We start from the raw sequence: 21,848 nt of genomic DNA, 5'->3' as shown, positions 1-21,848 counted from the left end.
ATGCTGCTAAGGAGAAGTATAGAGAAAAGGAGAGGGAATAACAAGGGATCCAACTTAGTATGGAGGATCCAACATGAGTTAAGTTGGTTAAATTATATAGGAGAGGGGCAGAACATATGGGAAGAAGCAGGAAAGAGAATGAGGAGATTGGAACCCAGAAGACAGTTGAGCACCAAACACAGAGATAGTGGCATGAGATGAAGCTGGAGACGAAAAAGATCAGTCAATACACAGTCTTGTAGGCCAGTGGTTCTCAAAGTGTGGCCCTGGAGCAGTTTCATCAGCATTCAATAGGAACTTGCTGGAAATGAAAATTCTTTGGTCCCACTTCAGACTCAAATTGAGTAAGAAATTTTGAGGGTTGGGCCCAGTGATTTGTGGTTTAAAACACTCAAAGAGTTTAGATGCATGCTATAGTTTGAGAACCTGTTGCATACCATGTTTAGAATTTGGGATTTCTTCCTGAAAGTCATGGCTATCATTAAAGTGTTTAAAGCAAGTAAATGACATAATCAAATGAAAATTATATATATAATTATATATATTATAATTATGATATTATAATAATATTAATAATAATTAATGATATATATTATATATATAACCATATATATGATACAGAGTTATCTAGTTAGTTCCTAGAGGGTATGATCTCTTAAACTCTTTGACCATGACTTCTTGGTATAGATGACATGAAGGTATCATCTAAAGACTCTAAAAAAGAGTATTCCAGAACTTACTCTAAAACCGAGAACATGGAACAACTGGCTGGCTTACTGGTTGAGCATCTGCCTTCGGGCCAAGGCATGATCCTGGAATCCTGGGATCAAGTCCCACATCCTGCATGGAGCCTGCTTCTCTCACTGCCTATGTCTCTGCCTCTCTCTCTATGTGTCTCTCATGAATAAATAAAAAAATAAAATCTAAAAAAAATTGAAACTGAGAACATGCTCAAATGGGTAAAAGTCCTCAGGGAAATTAATAAATATTCAATAGAGGTAGACACTCTCCCACTGGGGAAATAAGCAATATTTTCTATCATGAACTGAAGAGGACTTGAGACACAGAAACACCTAAACCCTTAGATTCCCCTCAAGGCTCCCTGATCTGAAAAGAAGCCCAGGGAAGTAAATTTTATAAGCCCAAGGCAGGGCAAGATGCTAATGGGGCACTCTATGGCCAAAAGTTTACTAAATGTATTTAAAGTGATTTTAAAGTTTTGAAAATTAGCAAGCCTTCTATGCTTATACAGTGACCATTTAAAAAGAATTTTCAAGTAACTGGCAGAGCTAAATCCCTCACCCCTCTATGAAAAGATTAGTATTTTAATCAGTGTCCAAAAACAAAACAATCTCCATAGCAGAAATCCCAACTTATTAACAAAAAACCATTACTTACTTTCTACTTTTCTAGTCCCTACTCAAGTCCTCTCATTTTCCCATCATACTGTGACTATTCCCATTTTCTGATATCTAGAAGTTCAGGGAAAGATGGAGCACAGCTTTCCCCCTCACTTCCCACCTTTTTTTTTATTCCACTTTCTGGCATTTGATACTTTTGTCTGTTTTACTTGTTTATAACTTCTATCTTCATGCAGAAATTTAGTTACTAGAAACAAAACCCTTCCTTTAAAAGTTGCTGCAGTAAATTTACAGTCACCAAAGGGCTGATAAACCTGCAGTGTGTATTTCCTCCAAACTATAATGGCTTTTTCCAAAATGCAGGGCAGCAACAAACGGGCTCAGGATATTAAAACCATACACAAATATTTTTGTGTCCCAAGATGATAACTTCAGGTTTTATTCCTCATCCTCTCCTCCCCCAACTTTTTACTTAAAGCAATTACAGGAAACCTAATTAAATGCTAGGGTAACTACACTAGGGCCACTGGATCCTTCAGGCCAAATAGGCTCACGGATGTTTCTACTGACCACAAATCTGAGGCTTTTGAAGAAGCCACAGACCGACCCTCCTGCTACAGGGATTATTCATAGTATGAATGTTCTGAATTGTGTGGCTCAGGCTCTCTGGGGGTGCAGGAGTCAAGCACACACTGATTTTTGTCTTCAGCTTCATAGATGGCCCATTCAGGAGGAGAGGAATGAATTAGTTGTGTACAGTTGTCCTGCCACATGCCTAAAGTTTACATTCCAACTTCTGGTCAACAACACTAGAACAGGAAAGAACTAAAGCAGCAAGTCTCTAAACACTTAACAGCTCAGAATGCCCTACAATCAGCTGCATTATTCAAGCTATGAGGAACTTTGTTATGTACCATCTTTTCATTACTGCAGGTAAGTTCATTACCTATGACACTCTGCTCATCAAACCAGAGGCTAGTGGTTTGACTAAAAGTAGGTAATATTATTTCTCTTTGAAAGTAAAATTTTAAATCTGCTTGAAGTCCTGAGATGGAAAAAGCAAGCTGCCTTGAAATTTGTAATGCCATCAGCATTACTTCCAAGGAGGGCTGGGCTGCTTTGAAGAACATTTGGGAACTTGAAATTGGTTTCAGGTTACTCAAGGGTGGGGAGAAACGCTTCGTTCTACAGATTTGCTCAAATACAAATGTGTATTTTCCATCATGTCTGATAAGATCAAAGATTTTCCATCATCATTCTTCCTTTAATAGCAGCATCTCAAGGATGCATGCTGTTTGAAGTTTGCAGTGATCTGCTTTTATAATAGGATTCATTGTGGTTTGGGAGCCAGAGTGCAGGCAAGTAATTAGCATGCTGTATCAAGAAGTCTTATAATGAATATGAATATGCACTTGCTAATAGGGAGTTTCAAATGATTTTAGAAATCCAGATGCAAATGCAACCCTCTGATTGGATCTTTGTTAAGGCTATACATGCGTATGGCAATAAAATCTGGTAAAATATTTTCCTTATCTTTAGCAAAATTTTAATTTTATAATAGTGTTCAGGCACCACAATAGTTTTTTCTAGAGATTATGATAAAGTGATCACAAATACATGATGAATACTATTGAATAACTATTTAAAATGATATGTATATTTCCCCAGAAAAAATAATCTATAGTACTGCCAACAAACATTAAGAGTTCACTAATGTCAAAAATTATGTCAAGTTCCAGAAACATAAAGATGGACAAAATCTCATTTCCAACATTGTGCTCTTCATTTATCCCATTTATTAAGTGATATTCCAAAATCATGCATCATCTCGAAAGATTTTTTGAAATGTGGTCATCAAATTCTCACCTTCTGATACCCCATGTATATTTCACCAAAAAGCATCGTGACTTCAAATTAGACATGGGTGTTATGTATGCCTGAGTTGTATTTCTCATTCTTCTTAATTACTTTATCTTTCATATGACAATGGGAAGGTTTGAGACATCATGTTGTGTAGACCTACCAATTTGGTTCTCTCCAACACTCTCCCAACACTCTCCCTTGGGAAAAGAGCTGCAGAGGTCACTACCAAATCTCATTATAGTGCATTCGCAGGACAGAGGTTGGTGGGAAGTGTATGGAGCTTCAGGTAAGGATGATCTGGGATATATTGTAACACTTTATTGAATTAGCGTGGTCTCTTTCTCATGCTTTATTCCATAGCTTAATCTTATTAGTTTTCACTAATATGATCTCAAGTATTGTACATATCAGTTCTAGATGTCTTAATATAAATTAAATTACACAAAATATCAGCATAATTTAAAAGGATGTAATACCCCCAAAAAACCCCTGACAATTATTTCAGCTGCTCACAAAATAATCAATATAGTAACCTGAAAGGCAGAACTGTACAATCAAGATATGGTTTTATGTTACATGAAGTCATCTGACAATCTTTAAGCTATATCAGGAAAAGACATGCAAACACATAATTCATCAAGTTTTCTCTGAAATGTTTTTCTTAGATTTTTAATATAATATTTAATATATAAACAGGCCATCTAAAATTATTTTGTTTAATTGAAAATTGCAACTTACTGGTATATTAAATTATATTATAAGTATAATTTTGTTAAAGTTACATTTATTATCTTTGTAGTCAAGATGAATTTACCTAAAAGTCAAAGAATAACATGGCTGGGACTGAATGGTTCAAAGTTGTTGCCTGGAAGTATTTCATACCTAGGCCATTGACGTGACTTCCTTTTTTACATGATAATTTCTAGTGACTTGGGTTCTGTTTGGCATTCTGTGCCCAGTGAGGATCTGTGTTTTATTATGTTTTTGTTTTGTCTAGAACTGAGAAGAAAATATTTGTTGGATTGTGTATCTGGAGTGGGAATACTCCTAGTGCTTTTTAGAAAGCTATATGAGAACCACAGATAAAGGCAGTTTTTCCTCCTTAAAACTTGAAATGTTAATTGCAAGATGATATTACAATAGTTATAATTGATACTCTGACAACACTAATACTGTTTTCCTATCCTTTGCAGAAGTGTCAGGTTTTAGATGCTATTACAGGAGAACCAGTCCTCCTACTTTTGATTTGACTTTCCAACCACCACCAAACTTAGAGCTGCAAATATTAATGACAATTGGAGTGGAGAGTCTGCAAAATGCTCTTTCTTACATACAGAGTGGTAATGAGTCAATAGATTAATTCTACAGGGGGATCCTTGGGTGGCTCAGTGGTTTAGCGCTTGCCTTTGGCCCAGGGTGTGATCCTGGGGCCCCGGGACTGAGTCCCGTATCGGGCTCCCCGCCTGGAGCCTGCTTCTCCCTCTGCCTGTGTCTCTACCTCTCTCTCTCTCTCTGTGTGTCTCTCATGAATAAATAAATAAAATCTTAAAAAAATAGATTAATTCTACCAGTTGTGCCCCATCATTATTTCCCATTCTTAAGTTTAGTGATTAAAAAACCTGTTGAATGTCTGTTCCAAGAAGTCTTTGTGAGACCAAAATGGGAGCTAAAATCTTTCTGTATTTAACTTCCGCTGCGTGTGTCAATGTTCCCTGGAATATAAAAAAGTGATCTTGTAAAATATGATGGCAATTTAATTTGGAAGGGCACAAAGCATATCCATTGACATAGCAAATACATTACTCATCTAAATATTTTTCAAAAAACGTGAAGCTCATTACATAAATATTTGAATATACATTCCAACATCTTTCTTTAAAGTATAATTATTAACAATTATCTAAATCATAACTACACACATTACTTCCTGTTTTTATTTCATGTAATACATTGATAACTTCAGTAGAAATAATTTTTAACAACATTTAAAAAAAGATCCTGCCCATAAGGGTTGCGGAGAATACTGTATTCCTGAATATCGATCTAACCGTGAACTGGTGAATTACAGACCTTATTATTTACCCTTATTATTACCAGTCACTCATTTAATAGTTATTTACAGGGGATCCCTGGGTGGCGCAGCGGTTTAGCGCCTGCCTTTGGCCCAGGGCACGATCCTGGAGACCCGGGATCGAATCCCACGTCGGGCTCCCGGTGCATGGAGCCTGCTTCTCCCTTTGCCTGTGTCTCTGCCTCTCTCTCTCTCTCTCTCTCTCTCTCTCTCTCTCTGTGTGACTATCATAAATAAATAAAAATTTTAAAAAATAGTTATTTACACAGACTCTGCCATGTGCCATGCACTGTTCTGTGTGCTGGGGGACAGTGGTAAAGAAGGCACATAAGGCCTCTGTCCTTCACGATGCATTGTGGAGACAGTTCTTGAGCACTTATTTTATGTGCTGCCATTTCCAAGGCAGCCAGAGGATCCATCCTTCCTTCCTTCCTTCCTTCCTTCCTTCCTTCCTTCCTTCCTTTCTTTTTTTAAGATTTTATTTATTTATTCATGACAGGCACAGAGAGAAAGAGAGAGGCAGAGACACAGGCAGAGGGAGAACCAGGCTCCATGCAGGGAGCCTGATGTGGGACTCGATCTCGGGTCTCCAGGATCACGCCCTGGGCTGAAGGTGGCGCTAAACCGCTGAGCCACCTGGGCTGCCCCAGAGGATCCTTTCTTTAGAAGTTTACTGTCTAATACTGAAAACAAATAGAAGCGTACTGAGTAAAGTGACTCTGTCACATGCATTGCACATGTGTCAGGACAGTGACTGGCACACATATTTGTCCAGTTAATGTATGTTAACTGAATGAATGGTTTACACCTATACAGCTATAATATTAAGTAGTGTTAAAAATTCCAGATATAAGTAAATTGAATTGTAACTCAGGGGTACAAGTAACTAGAATTTATTGAATATCCACCACATGTCTCAGGTCATTTGCATAATAATCTTTGGAAATGGGTATTATTATACCTGTACTGTAGGTAAAGAGTGGAAGTCATGATTTAAACAATTTTCCTGTAGCCAATGATGGGCGAAATCAGGATTGAGATCCATTATGTAACTGAACCCTATGATCTCGTTCCTTTCCTTATACTGATATTCCTTAAACTGTGTCTCAACAAAGTGTTCTTGGGGCTCCTGGATGGTTAAGTCATTTAAGAGTCTGCTTTCCACTCAAGTCCTGATCCTGTGGTCCTGGGATCATAGGCTCCCTGCTCTCCCTCACCCTCTGCTCCTCCCACCCCGCTCACACTTCATGCTCTCTCTCTGTCAAGTGAATAAATAAAAATATTTTTTAAAAAGGTATTCTTTGGTCAAATAATTGGGGATTTCTGTTTAATATATCTTCCTCTTAGAAACACAGAATGCTAATCAGCATATTGAAGACACTGGTCAGAAGTTCTGCCATTAAAAAGTATGTTTAATTTGGACTGCCATGATTTCCCCCAAATTTATCGAACCATATAACCCTACAGTCAACATAAAGACAGAGCCCCATCTCATCAAGTCTTTCAATATGGTTTTGTTTAGCATCTTCCATCTGTTGGCTAACTGAATACAAGTATCTACTGTTGGAAAATTCTGAAAATCCCATGAAGAAAGCTATCGTGAAACAGCTTCAGATGGAGAGATCACAGTAAACCTGGGGAAATGGAATTTTTGAGTTTGATGCGGAAGCATGGTTTGGGTTTAAAGACTTAGAGAGGAATCAAAGACACTTCAGGAGGATAGAATAGCACAAAGCCAAAGGGCAGAGATGAAAAAGCATGGAGCACTACAGGGGAGAATAGTCTACATGAATGGAGTAAAGAAATCCGACCATGGAATTAGATACAAGAGAGACTCACGAAGAGCCTTGAATGGCAGCTGGAAAAGTTTGTTCTGTGGAGTGGGAAACCTGGAAGAATGGTAAATTGGTAAAATTACATTTTTTCAATGACCTATGCTTTAGGAAACCTAATATGTCTCAACTAGTAAACAAGACTAATCTGATTTACTTCTAATGGAATTTTAATAGTTTTAATTTTAATTATTACAAAAACTGTTCTCAGATCTGTGATCTTACATCTAGTCACTGTGTGATGGTGTGTGATGGTGGAAACCAGAACATATATCTAAGATTATAACTACTCATGCTGTTGGGCTTTCATTTTGTACTTATCTCATATGTTTTAGAAACAAATATTAAGAGCAATCATCTCTGGAGAGACTGCCACTTATTAACAGTTCATATGCAGTATACTGGGGACAGCTACTTGCTTGTTTTAAAAGCAATATATTTCATTCTCTCAAGGAAAATTTTAAATCAAACTATAAAGGCTCATTTAAAAAAAATCAACTCATCCAGGACAATTGTTACAACTGGGTGATTAGACACATATCCACCAAATACACAACAACCTCGCAATTTACTTAGATAAGAAAATAAATTCTTGTCCTATATTTACTGACTTTTGGAAAGTCCCAAATTCACCAAACCTTGGTTTCCCAAGTTATAAAATAAAGATGAGAACTTTTCTATATTGTTGGTTTGTGAGACCACAACCATATTCTATTCACAAAATTACCAATGGAGGTACTAATACAGATTCAGGAGAGGGGAGGAGCACTGTGTTTGGAAATTATACTAGGCACACACCCAAATGAGAAAGACATGGCTAGTTTTGGAACTTTTCAGCAGAGTTGGGAAAGTCAGGTCTGGATGACGACCTTCTTTTATACCGAGTATGTCTCTTTTCTCTTCTGTTGATTCTACGTTACAAATATTTAATTTTTGATAAGTCTAAGGCTATAGGTATAATTTCAGAGAACAATATTGATCCAGATTTGACAATAAAACCCCATTTTTAATAGATTCTTGGCTATTAACTTAATGGAGAGTATAATCTTTAGGGAAAGATCTGGTTCAAATTCTGGTTTTCCCAGTGACTAGATGTATGACCTTGGGAAAGTTCCTTTACCTGACTAAATGTCATTTTCCTCAATAAGAAAATGGGAATTTAAAATTCCTAATTCATTGGGTTCTCTCAAGGATTAAATGATACATGTAAAGCTCTTTGCAGAGTAAACCCTTACTATGAGCTAACAAGATTTCAAAAGCTAGAATAGTTTATACTATACTTTTACTAAATAACTCCCTTCATTTCAGAGGCTTTATAAAATAGTCAATTCTTCCATCACAACAGTCTCTAGGACAGCTGTCCTTCGGGAAATTTCTTAGTGATCCAGCCGTGATCTATGTTGGATCTATATCCCCTCAACCATGGCTACTGAGCCAGGAGAAAAGAGCACAGAGAACACACACCTGCTCTTAAAAGCTTTCGCTGGGGGCGGGGGAGGGGGGCAATGTAACTTTCACTCATAGCTCATTGGCTAGAAGGAATCACCTGGCCCTGCTGAACCAGGAGAATGCCAGGACTTGTAGCACTTCCCTCTGCCCAGAAAGGACAAGGGAACTGGATAATAATATTATACATCATAACTGAGAAAGCTACTCCAATACAAAAAAAGAACAAGATATTGCATTTTTAGGAAATCACATTGTCACTGAAATATTAAGAATTATCAAGGCAAATGGAATTTAAATAATTCTTTCTGTGGTATGAAAGCCTTCACTGACAGAGGGAGCTAAATGTAGATAAATTAGATTACTAAACCAAAAGGAAGAAAACTTGATTTTGGGTCCTGGCTTGGCTATTGTGATGAGTAACTTTGGGTGGGGCATTAAATTTCTCATTTTCTTAAACTTTAAATCAGTAAAAATAGTCCTTTCCCAGTGTACATCACTGTTATGAGGTTAAAATAAATCTTGGAGAGAAAGTACTTTTAGAGACAGACTTAGTGGCAAGGACTGCCAGCTCCTTACATCTTCCTGGGAAGGCAATCCAACCACATTTTCTAGCTTCCTTTGTCTTAGAAGTGGCCACAAAAGCAATTCTGGTCAATACAATGGTATTGGAAGGTCCTTGTACCTCTTCTTGGCCAAGCTGGTGAAGAAGCTTGTAGGTCTCCTCCTTGCTGTCTTTCCCTCTCTGCTGGCTGGATGCAGAAGAGGATGGAGGCCAGAAAGGACGACAGACCACTAGAAGAAAGGAGTCCGGGTCCGTATCTGATCGACGGAAATGGAGCTGCCCTACACCCAAGGACACCTTCCTGGAACTGGCATGTAAACAGGTGTACCATTTTGGGCTATTCTATATTTGGTGGGGCCTGTTACTGTGGCTTGGGATAATGCAGACTTAAATGATATAGACTATGAATAATATGCCTGGCACACAGTGGGTTTTTCTAAATGACTATTAGATAAATAGAGGACAAGAATACTGTTTAATCCCACAATGCTTTGAGAATTTTTATTTTTGTTTTTGTTTTGTTTTTTACTGTGATTCAGTGCTTGGCTTCAAATTATTAAAAACATTTTTTTTTTTTATTTGGCAACATCTTGTTAACTACACAGAAAATTTCCATTAATTCTGAGAGTTTTAAAATATCTGAATGTGTGATTTTAATATTATGCTCAAAATGCTATAAAACAGAGCTATTTGCTTATTATATAACAAAAATATTATTTACAAATGGTATGCTTGTAGTCTTTTTCAAAATATCACTTCCGACATAAATGTTGAAGAAACAAATTGATGTGAAATGCTATAATGTTTAATTACCAGTATCATTTCTTTACAAGCAATCTTTATTTTGGTGTTTTCATAAGAGCTAGAAAAACTTAAACTTGAATAACAGAGGAGTGGAACCTGATTCTGAATATTATGTGTGACTTGTAATATATTCAGGTCCATTCTGTAGTAGCATCACAAAGAAAGAGAAATAAGGAAAAATGATTGTTTCCTACCACGAGCTCCAATTCACCGAAAGAGATATTTATGTAACTATATAATACTGCCAGCTGAACAAAGGGCTTCAGTCATGTATCTTCTCATATCTCCAGGCGGAGTTTCCTTCTCCTTTTCTTCTTTTACAACTGTGTTTCCTTCAAAGGGTCCATACCCTACTGGGTAAACAATCTCCATGGGAGAATAGGAAAGCTAGCTATTTAATATGTACAGTGTAGCATCAGGAGGTGTGGAATCACAGTAAATAATATTTTGTGATGATACTAACACTAATAAAGATGATGACATCTTCATGATTAGCCATGTTTTTATAAAAGGAAACTAATGGGTAGAACAACCCAGTATGAAGATACATACAACATGCTGACAAACAAAACTGGGTTTCAGGAGAAAATGCAGGTCTTATATAGAGTATACATTATGCACCTAAATTCACTGTGCATGTTTATATGCATATCATTCATTTAGTGTTTTCCTTTTACCTACAGGTTGGAATGCATTTGCTTCATACTCCATTATAAGCCCATTTAGTCACATTTCTGTCAGATCCCACTTGCATATTCAGTGTTGAATAAATCAGTGGTTAATAAAAGTCCTTGAAAACGTATTTAGATATAAATAATGAACTGCTGTATCTGATCATAAGTGTACATTTTTACTCTCAGAATCCTAAAAAGAAGATAGCCTGACCTATCACATAAATATATGGGATAAGAGAAATAACTATAGAGCAATCATGTAAAAGGAGCCTGGTTTATTCTTATTAAATAGATACACTACAGACCAAAAAAGAAATGTTATCCTAACTGTTCAAAAAATTCCACTGCAAAGGAAATACCAAATGAGGATAGGGAGTCAACCTTTTCATCATGAGTGCTTTTTGTCATATCTCCACGGGCTTGGGGCGCGGGCCCAGCCCCACAGCGTGCAGAACCGCAGGATGCTCAGAATGCCTGCCCTACCGCGCCGCCCCCTTGAAGGAGCTGCGCCAGCTGACCACAGGCACGCTTTCAATTTACGGCAAGATGGTCTGGCAGGCAGACTGGGAGGACAGCAGAGATGGAAATACAGATCAAGTACAGATAAAAATATATCCACCTTGAAAAATACAAACAAGACTTTTTGGTAACAATGTACAGGGAAGCATCTATTGAAAAATGAGAAGAATACAATTGCTTCTTTCTCATTAATAATTTTCACAATCAAAAAAAATAATTTGCACAATCCCCTTTAGATACCACCCCATCCTCACTCCATAATCCAACATCTGTAGACATACTAATCTATACTTACTTAAATAATATAGATTTATTTCCCCTGCACATATAAGTGTCAACCCATCCCTTCTCAAAGCTTCTTGCTACTCAGCAGGTTTCAAATTTGTTTTTATTATCTATTATGTGGGTGATCTTTTAGCAATACTTTGAAGTACCTTTCCTATTAAAAGTGAAGAGGGATTTGGTGTCCTAAGAAGAGACATAATGATAGCTTATGGCTATTATTTCACATGTTCCTGACTATGAGACAATTCTTTTTGCTTTTAAAAAAAGAAAACATATGCCAAAGTACAAAAAAACAACCCCCCCCCCCAAAAAAAAACCCTGAAAAACAAAAATAAAATTTAGAAGGAAAAAGGGACCACATAAAGCCTCACTAAAGGTTCATGTTTTACATAAAGCTGCAGTTGGGACTTTACAAAGGAAATCTCTGCACTTTTTATTTCTGGTTCAGAGGATTTACATGCTCTTTCTAATGATCTGGGCCTTCAGTACTGGGTAATGTCTCCCAGTCCCCAGCTTAGCACTCATGCAAAATTGAAGCACTTTGGAGGCAGTTTAGTAGCTGCAGATGAATCTCAATGTGCAGGAAAAGGCATAATGGCTGTTTAGCACTTGCTAGGAGAAGCCGAGGAAATCAGGGGGAAAAAATCTATTGAACTTAAGCCATCTGGGAAGCCAACTGAGAGCGACTGCATTAACAACGTGTTTACATTCCCATTGTGTTGCTAGGCCAAGCAAAAGTGTGTGTGTGTGTGTGTGTGTGTGTGTGTGTGTGTGTGTGTGTATACGCACACGCGTGCACAAAAGAGTGTGCACAGAGGAAATAAAGTGAAACTCTTTTGATTATACTGATTATTTTCGTTTGGTTTTGGCAATAGTACCAGGAAAAATTTTTTTTGAGAAACGTGGCTATGAGAATTTTCAGGTCTCCACGAGACAGGGTGACTGTTGGAGTGTAGGAGTTGGAAGGATGCTGCGGGCATGAAGAAAATGAGCGATAAGCAGAAGCTTAGCTGTGCAGGGCTTTTCCTGTATCTGGCCGTCAGTACAATACAACAGATTGGGGGAGGCTGCAGAAAGCTGGTAAAGAACAACTAGGGAGTGCTTTCGTTGCCGGTTACATTTATAGTTAACTCAGAAATACTGGCCAAATGAGGGAAAATAGCCAGGTAAATTCCGTGACTGTTGGCTCCTACTCACTGTCTCCATCACCAGGACACTTTTTTCTGCATGGTATTTAATCAACTATTTTTAGAGCACTTTTAGGTTCCCAACAAAAGTGAGAGGAAGATACAGATTTCCCCTATACATTCTGCTTCCACACAAGGAGAGCCTCCTTTATTGTTAACATCCTCCACCAGAGTGGTACACTTTTTTTTACAACTGATGAGCCTCCACTGACACATTATTATCACCCCCGAATCCATAGTTTACATTCAGGTTCATTCTCAATATTGTACATTCTACGGATTTGGACAAATGAAAGGACATATCCACCTTTATAGCCTCATGCAGAGTAGTTTCACTAACCTAAAAATTCCCTGTGCTCTATCTATTCATTGCTCTCCTCCCCTACCTCTTGGCAACCACCGATTTTTTAACCATTCAATAGTTTTGCCTTTTGCACAATGTCATATAGTCAGAATCATACAGTAGACAGCCTTTCAGATTGGCTTCTTTCACTTATTAAAATGCATTTAAGCCTCCTCCATATCTTTTTATGACATGATAGATAATTTCTTTAAAGTACTAAATAATATTGCATTGTCTGAAATTGTTACAGTTTACTAATCCATTCACCCACTGAAGGACATCTTAGCTGTTTCCAAATTTTGGCAATTATCAACAGAACTGTGTAAACATCTGTGTTTTTGTGTGGGTGTATGTTTTCAACCATCCTGGGTAAATATCAAGGAGTGTGATGGCTGTGCCATGTGGTAAGAGTATGTTTAGATTTGGTTAAAAAATGCCTAATTGTCTTCCAAGCAGCTATATTATTTTGCATTCCGACCAACAAAAAATGAGAGTTCCTGTTGCTCCAAATCCTTGTCAACATCTGATGTTGTCACTGTTCTGGGTTTTGGCCCTTCTAATCGATGAGAGTGGTATCTCATAGTCATTTCCATTTGCATTTCTCTGATGACATGCAATGTCCATTTGCATGTCTGTGATGACATATGCTCACTGCAATTCTTCATGAGATGTCTATTAAAGTTTGTTGTGCTTTTGAACTGTAGCTCCCCAAAACATATGCCCACATCTGAATCCCTAGCAAAGGAAAATGCTACCTTTCTTGGCTAAAAGTCTTTGTAGATTAATAAAGTCAAAGATCTTGAGATCCTGAATTACTCCAGGTGGGCCCCAATTCAGTGACAAGTGTTCTTGTAAGAGACACACAAAGAAGACAGACATCGAATGAAAGTGATGTGAGGAAAGAGGCAGAGATTAGAGTGATGGAGCCACAAGCCCAGGAATGCTGGGCAGCCACTGGAAGCTGGAAGAGACAAGGAACAGACCTTCCTCTAGAGTGCCTCAAGAGGAGGGTGCTTCTCTGCTGCATTTCAGACATCCAGCCTCAAAACTGTAAGAGAATAAATTTCTGTTGTTTTAAGCCCCAGAGCATGCAGTAATTTATTGTGGCAGCCCTAGGAAACTAATACAGTGACTAAGGGCATTTACTGTCTATCTTCAAGGAATGGACTCAAGAATCTGACAGAGCAAAAAGGTGAGGAAAGGCTATCTGCCATGCAGTGTTGTTCTGGTTTCACAAATGCCCCATGGAATGGGTGTGGGGAGGTAGGTAGCCTTTTAGTCACTAACGTCATTTCATACAGAGGGCATCGTTGTCTAGGATCATCGAGGCTGTAGCTATAAAAAGAGGCATGTCATTCATTCCCTGCCCTTCCTGGAATTGCCTTGTACAGAACATTCCCCTGGGTTTTTGTAGCTAAATTTTAATTCACTCAAGCTCTAGAGTTCCCCCCCTCTTCCCTCAGGAGGCTGCTATCCCTCAGTCTGAGAAGTTTAATAGGCAGAGACAGGCGAAAGGAAATTGCAGAAAGCAGGGGCTCTCTACCGTGTAACTCTATACTACGGAACTATCAAGGGGTTTTGTGAATTTATTCTCAAGATGAGAGGAGAACACAAGCAAATGGTAAAGCGGACTCTATTCTCTCTCTTTTCCCTCGCCTCTTTTGCCCCTTTCAGACTGTGATCTCTTTAAGTGCATTAGGTCTCAGTTGTATCTCTATTTACAGCACCAAGAAAAGTATCTAGGGCATGGTTTTTGAATAGAACATGTGTTTCTGTACCCACTCTATGCTGTGCTTTCACAGCACTGTCTGCTCTTGCCCCACTTCAACCTGGTTGTACATTAGTATTGCTACAGAGCTGAAAATTAGTGAACAGACAGAAAAAGAATAAGCTATGCCCTGCTCCCAATTAAATCCTCTCTGGGGTGGAGGCCAGGACATAGGTGTTTCCAAAAATCCCCCCCGGAGATTGTCAAATGCAGCCAGGGTTGACAGCTAGCATCCTAATCATTCCTTGTGACTCTTGCCTTCATATTCTTGGAGATTTCTCCCAAAACAGATTTTTAAGATCTGGTTAAACCCTTGATGAAATTAGGAATGAGTCCAAGACTTCCCTAACCTGAATTGTTTTTCATTACTAGATATTATGCTTCCTACATGCTGTGCTTGCTTGTTTGCCAGACCCTGGTATTTTGCTAATTGTGGCTTTCATGTTATACATGCTGATTTTGTTATCTCCAAATAGTGCTTTCCAGAGGAACTGGAAAGGGTGGTTATTTCAACAGGCATCCCCAAGGTGGCCCTGATAATGCCTAGCTAAGGGATGACTCTAGATTGATGGATTGATGATATTTAGGAGAGAAGACCAAAAGGCTCATGGTGAGGAATGCCACCCCCCCTTTACGTTGTAGCATTAGCTCCTTCGTGGATTGTGGCATTTTTTTAACCAAAAAAAAATTCTGCTGTGAATTTGAAGATATAAAAAAAGTGCTGGGATGAGGAGAGAAAAAAAACAGCATCAGAATTTTGAGCCAATTATTGAGAGAATATTGGATAGTGATATTTAGTAATACAGAGATGCGGCTAGAACAGATTACAATGTGCAGCATTCCAGAATAAGAAGTGCAAACAGGGGATCCCTGGGTGGCTCAGAGGTTTAGCGCCTGCCTTTGGCCCAGGGTGCAATCCTGGAGTCCCGGGATCGAGTCCTGCGTCGGGCTCCCGGCATGGAGCTTGCTTCTCCCTCCTCCTGTGTCTCTGCCTCTATCTCTCTCTCGCTCTCTGTCTATCATCAATCAATCAATCAATCTTTAAAAAGAAAAAAAAAGAAGGGCAAACAACTTGGGTCATTATCTCATAATTATCAGCCAGGCTTACTCATATTAGCACAATAGGTACCAACACCAAAAAAAAGCATATTTTAATTTTGAGAGAAAGCCATGCTTTTTATAAGCTAATCCTCTCTTTTAATCTAAAATGGTTTCTTAAACTTCCTTAAACAAGGTGCTTAATTCATTTCATGTAGCAATCCAGAACTCTGTGGTATATGTTCCTTCCTCTGAAGATAAAGAGTAACTGACTCTCCTTAAACTCCTCACAAATTATAGCCAAAGGTTAGATTAAAAATATACTTTGGCTTTTAACACTTGTGCTATTCTCACTTTGAAGTGGGCATATTAAAACTCTAGGCCACAGCACATGCATGGTTGCTGGGCACCTGGCAAAATTGCTATAGCAACACAATCGCTGGTTTCACTCCTGCAATGCCCTGTTTGGGTAGCAAGTAATCGAGATGAAGAATGGTCCTTGGACTCCTGTTTCTTATTGTAGCCTCTGTGTGGGCTTGGGGACGGGTAGTATTTGATTTAGTTCTTTCTAAACTGGGGAAAATACACGCATACACAAACACACACACATATGCATATCTATATCTATATATTGCATTAATATTTATAAATTGTATTAATCAATGATTTCACCTTCGCTGTGGGAAGACAAAGGAGCAATGCATTAGAAGTAAGTGTTAATCGACAGAAGACAATTCCTTTGCTCTCGTTACATTAAAAACTCTCGCTGAATATAATTTTTGAAAATTTCTGTTTTCCTCTAATGAAATGACAGCTCACTAAAACTGAACTGAAGGGGTGATGTTTTCTTGCCTCTACTTTGCAATCATGTTCTGGGCCATATCTGTTCAATAAATACATGCTATCAAAATGACATAGTCCACAAATATGGCATAGCCAGGGTATGTGAAGTACATGCAGTGTCTACAGTACTGATATATGCAAATATTGGAATAGTCAAAAAATGAACAAACGGCATTAAGAACTTCTCAAAAACAATAGATTAGAAACAAAAGCAACCCAAATAGGTAGCCTAACATTTTTCCAGTATTCACTTCTGTTTGTAAGCTAAGGAAAGAAGGGAAACAAAACCCAGGTTTCTACACAGTGAGAGAGCCCGAATCACTCAGGCAGCTGAGATTCATCTTCATGCTAGACTGGAGTGAAAGTAACAACTAAAATCTACATTCTGGAACTCTGACCCAAGCATGTATTTGTCACTGCAGCTGAGATTATGTTGGCCATGTTAACTCAAGTGTTTAAAGTCTTAAAGTCAATGTGAAATAGGGACCAATAAATTGTGAACACTAACAAATGAAGAATAAGAAAAAGTATGTATTTCAGGGTGATTGATATTCTGTTATCTCTTGCCAAGGTATCCCACTGACTCAGTGGAAAAGCCTTCATATCCTACATGGATCCTTACCAATTTTTCTCTTTTTATTTTGGGGCCAGCCTTACACTGAAAAAAAAGTTCTGAGTTTCTGGTATTGAAATAAGTACCTCTGGGAAAGAAATCAAATAAATAATTGGTTTATATCCCAGCATCATTTATCTTCATTGACAGACAAATATACTACAGATATAGGGCTCTATTCTTGTAGAAGCAGTAGTCCTACTGACTTAATAGAAAAATTATGGAGTGAAGTTCAAATAGAGCTTCCAAATTTTATGCATAATTTCCTAACATTTATTTATTTTTTAAATAATAAATTTATTTTTTATTGGTGTTCAATTTGCCAACATACAGAATAACACCCAGTGCTCATTTAAACAAAGTTCATATAAGTTCCTTTTGAAAATGTTCACTCTGTTAATGAGAATAGAGTCTGAAGTAACTATTTTACATAGAGAATGATTGGTATGTATGTACTTAATACGTAAAATAACTCTTCTTATAGAAGATTATGCTGTCTTATCTATTCCTCAAACCACCTATTCATGAAATATCCTAAATAAAAACATCATCAGTATGTTTCACTAAATTTAAGTTACTCAAATTTAGTAGGATGAATAGCTATAATCCCACAAATCTCCTGTGCTTAAAGCCTTGTGTTGTAAAATTCAGAAAAGACAGAACTTCCCAAAACAGAGGCCATATGATATCATTCCAATGTAGTTGAAGAGACAAATATGAATACACACATACATATAGTTACATATGTATACTATGTACATATATATTATCACATATATATTTTATATGCATATATTATGTATATGTGTATATCAAATATATATTATCTATTTTTATATATGAATATAATTCCATAAATAACATGGCATTTTAAGAAACTGCCATTTTTTACCTTGAAAATGGTTGAATGAATCTCTAATGGTGGGATCCCTGGGTGGCTCAGCAGTTCAGCGTCTGCCTTTGGCCCAGGGCGTGATCCTGGAGTCCCAGGATCAAGTCCGACGTCAGGCTCCCTGCTTGGAGCCTGCTTCTCCCTCTCCCCATGTCTCTGCCTCTCTTTCTGTGTCTCTCATGAATAAATAAATAAAATCTTAAAAAAAAAATCTCTAATGGTTTAACTTAATATACATAAACAATTCACACTTATGAGTATAATAAAAATGGAAGTACAAATAAGAGAAATGTAGAAATGTAGACATGTTACATATCACTTGAGTTTTTATAGAAGGATTCATCCACAATATTGCATTTGAGATGCTTCTTTAAGCATGAGTAGGATTTTGACAAAAGTAGGAAAGGCAAAGTATGGGGTAAAGGAACTAGAATGGAACTAGAATAGTGAAAAAGACAGATATAGGGGCACCTGGGTGGCTCAGTGGTTGAGGATCGCTCAGGGTGTGATCCCAGAGTCTTGGGATTGAATCCCTGCATCAGGCTCCCATGGGGAGCCTGCTTCTCCATCTCCCTATGTCTCTGCCTTTCTCTGTGTGTCTCTCATGAATAAATAAAATACTTTTAAAAAGACATAATCCTTGATTTTCGGGAACTTACTCTTGAGCTTATAATGTTAGATGGAAGAGGAGAGGTAATTTGAGAAAGGAAACTTAACTGTCCCTCTCAAATATCTAACATTAGTAAACCCAGGAAGTAAGCAGACTTGTTTTCTAAATTTCCATTTGACCTAAATAGGACAGGTACATCAAGATAATGGAAAGCTATTGAACACCAATAAAAAATAAAAAAAAAAAAGATAATGGAAAGCTGATTAAACTCAATTTAATGAATAGCATGCCAGTAATGCAGAGTGTAAATGACTGCCAAAATCTCACAACTTAGTTTCTATGATTCCAAGACATCAAAATGTAAAGAAAAGAATGTTCACATTCATTTTAATACAACTTAAATAAATCCCATCTAGTTTCCCTTTGAAAATGTATGAGCAGCTTCTCCTAAATCACATCCTGGTATGACATTAACGTCTCATGATATTTTAATAGAAGTTCTGTGAAAAGGAGTTCAGTTGCCAAATACGATGAGGTTAAAAAAGTTTTCCAATGCAGAGCTTTCCTGGGTCTTTTACAGGAAAATATACTTTATACTGTCTCCAAAAGGAGTATATAATTATTATAGTGTTTCCTAATGTATTTGACCACAACGTTTTTTGTTTCTTTTGTTTTTGTTTCCCCAATAGCACTTACAAGACAATGGTGCTTCACTCAACACAGTTCAAGAGGAAAAACTAAATTTGCCCAATGTCTAGGACATATGGTAGAAAAGAAACTATTAGAAGAAGGTTAGCAAGTTTGATTGGGAACTGACTATACTGAAGTTTTTGAGTATATGATCAATGAAGTTGATCTTTATTCCATGGACACAGGAAAACCATTATGTATGTTAAGAAATGGCATGATATAATTACTTGGATCTCTGCTTTAGGCCCACAACTATCTAGAGAATGGTTTGTTGGGGAAAAAGGCTGAAACCAAGAAGGTGTTGGAGGCTACCTAAATCATCTAAGAGGCATATGATAAAGGAGGCCTATATATATCAAGGGGATAACAGTAAGAATTAAGAACAGAAGGATGTTTTGCAAGAGAATTCTGAGAACTGGCAGTAGCTGATAATCACTTTGGCTGTTGGAGTAATGGATGAAGCTGACGTTTCTATTTTTGGTGACAGGATGGAGAGAAGAGGTATCTGAAATAGGCAGACAAGAGGAGGAAGAAAAATTCAATTGTGCCACTCTTGCAACAAACGGGGACCTAAGTGAAGACACCATATTGCAAAAGCTCCTTTTGGAGTAAAGGCAAATTCACTTAAATTTGTGCCCCATTATAGCTTCTCTTAATGAGTCTTTTTTTTTTTTCTTTTTTCATGTTAAGGCTCACTCATTTGTTAATCAGCAAAATATTAAAGAGCTTCAAGAAGAAAAAGAATCAAATCCTAAGCACTAGTTCAAGGTATTCCAGAGTGAGAAAGGGCTCAGATACAGAAAATCTGACACAGGAAGGCAGGTGAAAGCATGAAAGATAAATATTTAGCTGACATTCTGAACCAGATTTTCTTTTCTCAAGAAAAGGGAAACATGTATCCATATATCTCTTTTAGACAAGCTGTAATGTGTTCAGTAGTTACGGCAGAATTTAGGGAGATGTTACCCGGTACAGGGGCAAGGGCAAAGGTTTGGAATCAGAAAGCACTGGGTTCATACCCCTGCTCTGCCACCTTCTAGTTATGTGATTTGGGGCACATTAGTTTACTTTGCTGAGCCTCAGCACTTTCATTTACAAAAGGAAAACTCCAGAGATTATCTCATAAGACTGTCATGATAACTATATTACATAATACGTGTAAGGCATTCGGTACAAATATTGGAACTTTTTATTGTGGTTGAGTTGGTCCTACAGATAATATTTTGCTAATGTGAGAATAATTAAAGAAGAGAAGGGGAAAAAAATCTCTGGGAATATTAAAATTTCAAACTGACCTAGGTTTTGTAAACTCCCCGTTTGCATTTTTTTTTTTTTTTTTTTGGTAGAGGAGAAATATTTGCCTTTCAGTGCTAAATCTTAGGTACCATGGAAACAGGGGTTGAAAAGACTTCAAGTAAATAGAAAGCAAGCAGCCACGCCTGAGTTTTTCTTAAAATGCAACCATACAATTTTGAGCAGATCAAGATTTCTGTGGAATTCTGAAAGAACATCGATACTTATTACTATATTACCAAATAAGAGCTTTTGGCTATTGACATTTTCAAAACCATTGAATATATACTGCTTTCCCCTTTTCTGTTTCTTCTACTACATATTTGCAAGAAATGCAAATGGGGTATAAATGATAGAAGGCAAACATTAACAGTAATATATGATCTTTAATCACTACATTTTATCAACAGTGGTGTAGCTTGGCTCAGTGAGTACAAAGCATTGTTTGCTCGGTATTTCAGAACTACTTAACACCTTCATAATTTAAAAGGAAGAATTTTGTGAGGTGGAAGAGAAATTCTGTTCTTTTTTCTGGTTTTATTGTTTTGCAGTTTTTCATTGTGAAGCTACCTTTGAGGAGGATTTTAGAGAAAGTAGTTGATTTTTTCAATGTATCTGATTGCCGCTGAACATGCTTCCAAATATTATTATTCTAAGGCAGAGTATCTATGAAAAAAGACCTCATTTGCAGTGACTTCTCTCTCTCCTGCTTTATCTGAGAACCAATTTGATTTTTTAAATGTCAAGAAATTTGTCTGATTTGTAATATATTTCAAGACTTGATGCATTTAACCTTTCTTGCTGTTAAGAACCACTAAATCCCCAATAAGACTATAGTCAGACTACTAAGTGAAGAGTTGAGAACCAAAGTTGCAAGTGAATCCAACCTCAGGGGGAAAAAAAAATCTCCAAAACCAAGTACTTCAGTTTAAATTCCATGTATAATGCTTCTGAACTCATGGGAAAGCAGAGAGCTCTAATATAAGAAGCCCACAAATTTCCCACCAACACTTTTTCAGATTGGAGATTTATGATAACTGGTAAAGAGATGCAATACAATGGTTTGGCCTTTTTTTTTTTTCCAGGTTTCATTATTTATTATGAAAATAACACATTCACAGGACTGGGTAAAAAACTAAACTTATTATGAA

General features: G+C 37.3%; 1 protein-coding gene and 1 long non-coding RNA gene across 5 annotated transcripts in view; one reads left to right on the top strand and one right to left on the bottom strand.

Moving 5' to 3' along the window:
• Positions 1–21,848, bottom strand: part of UNC5C (unc-5 netrin receptor C) — a 351,929-nt gene that overhangs the window by 125,339 nt on the left and 204,742 nt on the right. The window lies entirely within an intron of this gene.
• The window catches only part of LOC111093628, a 44,908-nt gene that overhangs the window by 14,200 nt on the left and 8,860 nt on the right, over positions 1–21,848 (top strand). The window contains exons 3-4 of one of the 3 annotated variants that reach the window (XR_005382833.1): positions 2,071–2,294; positions 6,818–9,460. This is a non-coding gene — a long non-coding RNA (uncharacterized LOC111093628). The other 2 variants (XR_005382835.1, XR_005382834.1) reach the window with 2 other exon arrangements.

The sequence above is a fragment of the Canis lupus genome, chromosome 32 (assembly GCF_011100685.1).
Source record: "Canis lupus familiaris isolate Mischka breed German Shepherd chromosome 32, alternate assembly UU_Cfam_GSD_1.0, whole genome shotgun sequence".
NCBI classification, from domain to species: Eukaryota; Metazoa; Chordata; class Mammalia; order Carnivora; family Canidae; genus Canis; species Canis lupus.
Note: the sequence above shows the minus strand (reverse complement) of the source record. Positions and strands in the feature narration are given on the sequence as shown.